Source organism: Amblyomma americanum, chromosome 1 (assembly GCF_052857255.1).
Source record: "Amblyomma americanum isolate KBUSLIRL-KWMA chromosome 1, ASM5285725v1, whole genome shotgun sequence".
Lineage (NCBI taxonomy): Eukaryota > Metazoa > Arthropoda > Arachnida > Ixodida > Ixodidae > Amblyomma > Amblyomma americanum.
Window position 1 is genome coordinate 282,874,730 of NC_135497.1, and position 7,398 is coordinate 282,882,127.

Here is a 7,398-nt window from a genome sequence, read left to right on the forward strand (position 1 = left end):
CTGCATAGGATGTGGCGTGGCGGACGCCGCGTCGGCGGTAGGCTTGCCGCGGCGGCTGCCGCTTGGTATTTTCAAAGGATCGCTCCGAGCGGGAAAACGCTCCGATTATCGAAATATGGGCGTTGGTTGAAAGCTGAGAACTTGTCGGGAACGATTTTGAAGATATTTTGGGGCGATGGGCAAAATTTCCAGCCTGTTGGGGCAGATTAGACGGAGCTCTATGAGAGGCGGTCTTGCCGAGGTCATGGAACGCCGGAGAGATTTGTGGGCGCATTAAATTTTGCAAGGGATAGTGACTGCGGATGGCACAGCACAGGGTTAATTTCAGACAGTTGTTCTAGTACTAATAAAAGCGCCTTTCAGCCAATGGCCTTCAGGGTCATAAGGGAGAGGCCTTTGTCCTACATTGGGCATAGACAGGCTGCTGCTGCTGCTTCTAATGGTTTACCCGACCGCGGCGGCTGCGTTTCGATGGAGGCGAAACGCTTAAGCTCCTGTGTGCTGTGCGATGTCAGTGCTCGTTAAAGATCCCCAGGTGGTCGAAATATTCCGGAGCCCTCCACTAGGGTACCTTCTTTCACTGCTTTATCCATTTCCTTACGGCGCGGTTCAGGCGTCCAACGATATATGTGACAGATACTACGCCAATTACTTTCCACAAAAACCAATTTTCATTTTTTTTTGCTGATGGTTCCTTTCTTCTTTCTTTGCTTGAACAGAGAGAGAGCGGGGCAGAAACGCGCAGCGCAGTGTCGTCTGATAGGATCAGTCGGTGTCGTGTGGTCACGTGCATCGTTCGTGTGTGCGCCGTATTGGCTGTTCGCTCGTAGCTTCCGGCACGCGAGAGATGCTTGGGAGAGAGCGAAAGCTGGAAAAACCAATATAACAAGGCCACATTGGTTTTTTTTTCTTTCTGCAGTCTGTATTGCAGTACGCGTTGCAGTAGCTGTCTACAAAGAAGAGAGGCCACACCGTCGCAGAAGACATTGCAGTAACCGTGCGTCAAGGAGCGTCTGTGGAGGACGTGGTTCGTTGCGTTGCTCGCTGGTAAGTGGCGGCTTTTGATTCGTACGTGTTCGGTGCTTTGGTCCTGCTTTTAGGAACGCGCTGCACCATGTACGCACAGAGTGTGGCGCGTTTCTGCCTGGGAAGGCATGCAAGCGCGGGAGGGAGTCGATCCATCCATCCAGCATAGTAAATTCTTTGCCTTCGCGTGAGCAGCGCGTCATAGTCAAAAGACCTTGCTAGGCAGCGTCACGGGAACCTAGCAGACCATTCGTTTTTTTTTGAGAAATGCGTTTTTGAGGCGCACATCGCTCTGTCGGTGTACGCGTCGTGACAGAGCTGTAGAGGTTGCTGAAGGACCTCCCTAATCGGCTGTACCCTACTCAGGTCTAGGGTGCCTCGATGCAAGCGGTGCGCTACACCGAGGCACCTTACTTATCTAAAGCTGCTCAATAAACTAGTTTATAAGCTAGTTTATTGAGGGGCTTTAACTTACTGGGGCCTGTAGGGCAGCGCCCTTTGGGTATCGTGTGATCGTCCGAGTGTACAAGTAAAGGCACTTGTCCGATTTCAGTGCATATTAAAGATCCCCACGTGGTCGAAATTTTTCCGGAGACCTCCACTACGGGACCTCTTTCTTCTTTTCAATTCTTTCACTCCTATTCAGAAATGTGTGCGTACTTTTATTCAGGAATGTGTGCGTACTTTGCCGTGTTTCGTTGCCACGTATACACAGCGGGCAGTGTCACTACCAGCCTCTATGCACTGGTTGCGCTACTCTATTAGTATGCACTCGCGATGCAGCAGCGGTGGCCTATGACGCCTGCGTCGCTTCAACTGAAGTCCTCTCCGTCTTGGCGCCTGCATTTATTTTCATGTTCGTTTTCTCCGTCTTGGCGCCTGCATTTATTTTCATGTTCGTTTTCTATTCGGTCGTGTCAAGCACACCAGGTGAGGCCTGTCACAGCCACCAGGTGAGGCCTGTCACAAGCACAGCCATTTAATGCATGTGACGAACTGTGAGATCATGATGATGATGATGATATTAGCGCAAACTATACTTGCACCGCCGCGCGGTTGCTTTTGACGGTGGATATCCAGAACGACTGACCACGCCGGAAGCGTTTCGTTAGCGTTCCGAAGTGTTTCCTGGCGCCTGACGGCTGTGGTGGCTAGGGCGCTCGGCTACTGAGCCGGAGTTCCGAGTTTCGACTCGGGCGTGGCGGCCGCTTTTCGATGCAGGCGGAACGCAGAAATAAATTAATGTGGATTAGCTCAGCTAATCCAGGATATACAGAACGAAAGATGTCGGCGCTCACTGTGTTCATTGGCGTCGGCGTTGACAATGTTCCAGACGGCGATGTCTTTGAGCAAAGGAAGGGCGCATAAGTGGGTCCCTGGATATCCGGACACCTCATTTGTGCTTTTATACATGTCGAGGCGGTGAGAGAGAGATGTGGCCTGAATGCATTAGCGCTTACAGCGTTGAGGCTGACATGCGGAACTCCATCAATAGCTAGGCCGTAGCGTTGATATGGTGGTCAATCTCTCGCGATCAACAATTAACTGCATGCAACCTCCCAGGGTGGCAGGGAGGGCGCGCTGCCTATCCAGTGTGCGGAATGCAACCAAAGCATGCTTTTGCAGTTGGACACCAACGCCACGTACTACATGAAAGCGAAATTGAGGTCTCCACTGTCCCACGGAGCCGGTTGTGCACCTTTCCTTTCGTGAAAATGAACGGCCTTTGCAAAGTTGTCAACGCCAAAGAACTCTATGAACGCTGTCGGCTCACTTGTTTTGTTCGGTTTTTGAGGAAAGGAAATGGCACAGTAACCGTCTCACATATCTCGGTGGACACCCGAACCACGCCGTAAAGGAAGGGATAAATGAGGGAGTGAAAGAAAGACATACGCCGGCTCTCTCGAAGCGCGGTGTTGACTAGCGTACTGAAGCTTTCCGCTTCAAAAGTTACCTGCGGTTTAGTTACTCCTGAACCCGGTTGGAGAGCGAAAACTGTAGTGCATCGGGCAAGTAGACGCGGCTTGGCGTCTGTGTTGTTGAGTACATTCCACACACTGGATAGGCAGCGCGCCCAACCTTGCCGCCCTGGCCGGTGGCAGTTGAAGTGAGTGAAAAACTTTATTGAGCTCTAGATTCGCTGGTCTTCTACGGTCTTCAGATGGCTTCGTCCATCTCCTTGTAGAACGGTCGGTTGTCTTTAGTCCAAGGCTCCACTGGATGCTGCTGCCATTTGTGCTCGCCGAATCAGACCCTCTTGGTCGACCGGGCGATCCCTGGAGAGCACTCCTTCCCATTGCTCTGCACTCGGATTTGATATAACGGGTACCACGTCTATTTACTGGCACGCCCACGCTATGTGATACAGCGCGGGTGTTACGTGGCACCAGGGGCATTTGTAATTGTATTGTGTGGGATACATTTTGCTGAGTACGTTTAGGTTCGGGTACGAGCCCGTTTGTAGCTACCTCCACGCGACAGACTCCTCTCTGCTAAGGGAGTTGTGCGGTGGTGGATAGCGCTTTCTGCAGCCCTTGTAGTCATTTAGTATCGCCGAATAGTCTTGGGGAACAGGTTCGGCCCCCTCGAGGTCGCCTATGTTAGATGCTCAGTAATAAGTGTACCCTCGAGCTATCCTGTCCGCCTCTTGGTTCCCTGCTACTCCCGTGTCTCCCGGCGTCCATACTATCGTATGCCTAATTTGTTCTTCGTTTGGTTGTCGTGTTACGTTGTCTCCGAGGCGGAGTATGCGGAGCGCTCCGTGCCCTATTCTGCCGCGTAGGTAGTTGCGGCACGTCGTTTGTGAGTCTGTAAGGATTGTTAGAGACCGTTTAGACCACTAGCCCTCCGCTGCCGCTAGAGCGACGGCGTCTTCTTCAGCCTCGACTATCGTACAGTCTTGTAGTGATGCGCCGGTGATCTCGCGTAGGTTGGAATCAATCACTGTTGCTACCGCGTTGCTGTTTCTCTGTCCCGCTGCTCTGGCGTATGTGGCTGTGTCCACGTATACCGTCGTTTCTTGGGGTGCTAGTGTCTTTTGCAGGTATTCAGCCCTCGCCTCTCTGCGTGCTTTGTTTAGGTTGGGATCCATGTTCCTGATTATGGGTGCTACTTTTAGTGTGTTGCGATACTCGTCCGGAATTGTTTCGGTCCTCTGTATCTCGTGAAGTTGATCGGCGCAGCCTAGTTTCTTCAGGAGCTCCCTGCCAGATAAGGTCTGCTGTAGTCTGCGCAGTTGGGAGACTAGTTGCGCCTCTCTCAATTACTCGAAGGTGTTGTGTAGTCCTAAGGCTAGGAGCTTTTCGGTTCAGGTGTTGGGGGGTGGTCTATGCTTTGAAAATTGCAGTTGAAAATTCTAAGCAGTTGAATATTGTTTTTATCTGGGATGAGGGAGGGAGAGGAAATGGCGCAATATCTGTCTCGCATCTCGGCGGACACCTGAACCGCGTTGTAAGGGAAGGGATAAATGAGGAAATTAAAGAAGAAAGGAAGAAAGAGGTGCCGTAGTGGAGGGCTCCAGAATAATTTGGACCCCCTGGGGATCCTTAAGGTGCACTGACATCACACAGCACACGGGCGCCTTAGCGTTTCGCCTCCATCGAAAGAAACGCTTCCGCCTTGGTAGTGTTTGACCCTGGGTACTTGTGATCAGTAGCCGAGCGCCCTGCCCACAGGACCACTGCGGCGGGTACCAGTTAATGGTTGCTCGCGACAGATTGGCCACTCAATGAACGCTGCAGCCTGTTGCTGAAGTTCTGCGTGTCCACCACAACGTTGACAGCGCTAATGCATGAAGCCCTCATCTCTCTCTCTCATCGCCATGTACCTCAAAGCGCGATTCGTCCACTGACCCAGGGAGCCAATTATGAGTCCTTCCTTTTAAAATCATTGGCGTCTTCCCCTATCCTCTCTTATTTCCGCTTCTGCAGCTCAGAACTTCAGTATCGATGGCAGATGCCGGGGCTAGCAAAAATTTTATCCTTCCTTTTTATTATTATTTCAATAAACCACTACTACTTGGAGTCTAGAACATTGTGAATGGCAATGAGCACAATTAACACCGACGTCTTATAGCTTAATTGTCGCATTTCTGCCACAGCGTTGTCAACGTCAACGCGTGCAGCGCACCTCTGTCACTACCGCTACGTAGTTTTAAGCGCGATGAGGTGTCCACCGTCTGAACGGGGCCAGGTACCCAGTCTCCTTCTTCCGCGCAGATCTCGGAGAAGACGGCCCGACTTCATTCTCACTCATGGCCAAGCTCGCACTGACTAGAACAGCGCTGCGTTCCTGTTAGCCAGGCACACGGTGAGTCACGTGGTCAGGCGGTGAACAGCTGCGGAGAGCGCATGCGCCAAGCCAGCAGCGGTGCTAGCGTACGCGGCGGCGTCGTTGCGAAGGCTACGGCGCAGCTGCGGTAAAACGAATGCCAAACTGCAGCCCATGGTGAAACTCGGCTGAACTATCAGCATTGCAAAAGGCAGCATAGCGGTACAAGGAGACACCCTACATCCTGTGCACTATCTCTGAGTCACATTAAGGAACTCGCATGGGACTGCAGAAGAGGTTGGCAATTTCTATCTGTGCAGTTTTCAAGCATTCGTAACAGCGTCAGTAAGCATTTTTCCTGACAATCTGTTAATGAAAGCACACTAAATTGTTATCCAATGGCGCCTCATAGCATCACATAAGGCTTCTATAATTATGAAAATTGTTTTTTTGAGGAAAGGAAACGGCATGGTATCTGTCACATCTCGGTGGACACCTGAACGGCGTCGTAAAAAAGAATAAAGGAGGGACTGAGAGAAGAAAGGAAGAAAGATGTCGTAGTTGGGGCTCCAGAATGAAAATGAAAATAGTTTTTTGGGGAAAGGAAATGGCGCAGTATCTGTCTCAGATATTGGCGGAGACCTGAACCGCGCCGTAAGGGAAGGGATAAAGGAGGGGGTGAAAGAAGAAAGGAAGAAACAGGTGCCGTAGTGGAGGGCTCCGGAATAATTTCGACCACCTGGAGATTTTTAACGTGCACTGATATCGCACAGCACACGGCCGCCTTGACGTTTCGCCTCGAACGAAACCCAGCCGCCGAGGTCGAGTTCCAAACGGGGAACTCCGCACCACCTGGAGATCTCTAGCGTGGACTAAGATCGACTGAGATCGCACAGCACACGGGTACTTTTATGCGTTTTGCCTCCATCGAAACGCAAACGAAATGTTGGTTGTATACTGGACTCTATGAACATTTTCTTGGCAAACAGAGCTTGCATACACGAAGTACCTCCAGTACCCAAGAACATGTCCACCCACTCCCATTATTGCCGAAGGACATCCCAGAGTGAATTACATGAAGAAACGACAGGGAGGAGCGTTAGGGCAGTCGACGTAGACGGAGACCTATTTCCCTCTCCACATGAGAACACAGCGGTAGCTACCGTAGTAAAATCCAACTACCAACAACAACTCGTCACCCTTTTCATACAGAACTGTACCATACTAGAGGCATAAGTGACTGCGATAGCCCTGGCCATACAGCACGGTAATGCTACCGGCCGATCGTACCACATCGTGGCCGACTCACAAGCGGCTTGTCAGTTCCTCTTTGCAGGCAGAATACATTGCTCCCGCTATTCAAGTACAACTCCGAGTCAAATACATCCATCAAATATCAAATAACTTGGACCCCCGCATACTCAGGCTTGGAAGGAAATGAGGTCGTGGATGGCCTAGGTCGAGATTACACAAACTGAGCGGGCCTTAATCCGATCTCTCCCAACCATTCGCGAATCCAACCAATGTTCACAGCCTACAACACTAGACTCCACCATCAACGCCTGATGCGTCCATTTCTACCACCGCCTCAAAAACAACTGACTGCTGGAAGGGGGTCCTTTGAAAGGGAAAAGCCACTTCTCTCTTGAGTTGTATCCGACTGAGCTGTGTGACTAAAAAAGTCATTGAAGGTAAGAACCCGTAGCGGTCCTTCTATTCAAGCAGTAACAGATTGCTCATGCCCGCTTTTACCGGCCTCCGCCCCACCTTCAGCTCATTGTCAGCATATACCTGCCTATGTACGGGCATATAAATGGTCAGTGCACGCTCTGTCATGAAATGTGTGAGCAAGCAGCACGCGCCTGTTCGCCTCGCACGCGGGAGGCAGAGATAGAGCAAACTTTATCGCAACAGACTTTTGCCTTTGAATAGCATGACAGGTGACCAGTGGCGTAGGTTAGACGAGACGCATCAGCCTTTGAGGGTGAACTTCTTAATTCCGAAGCACAGCGCTAGCTGCTATCTCCCGCGCAGGGCGGATCAGAAGAAACTGGTGGCCGGGAGGGAAACGAACAGGGTTACCACGTTTTTCTCGCGGGGGGG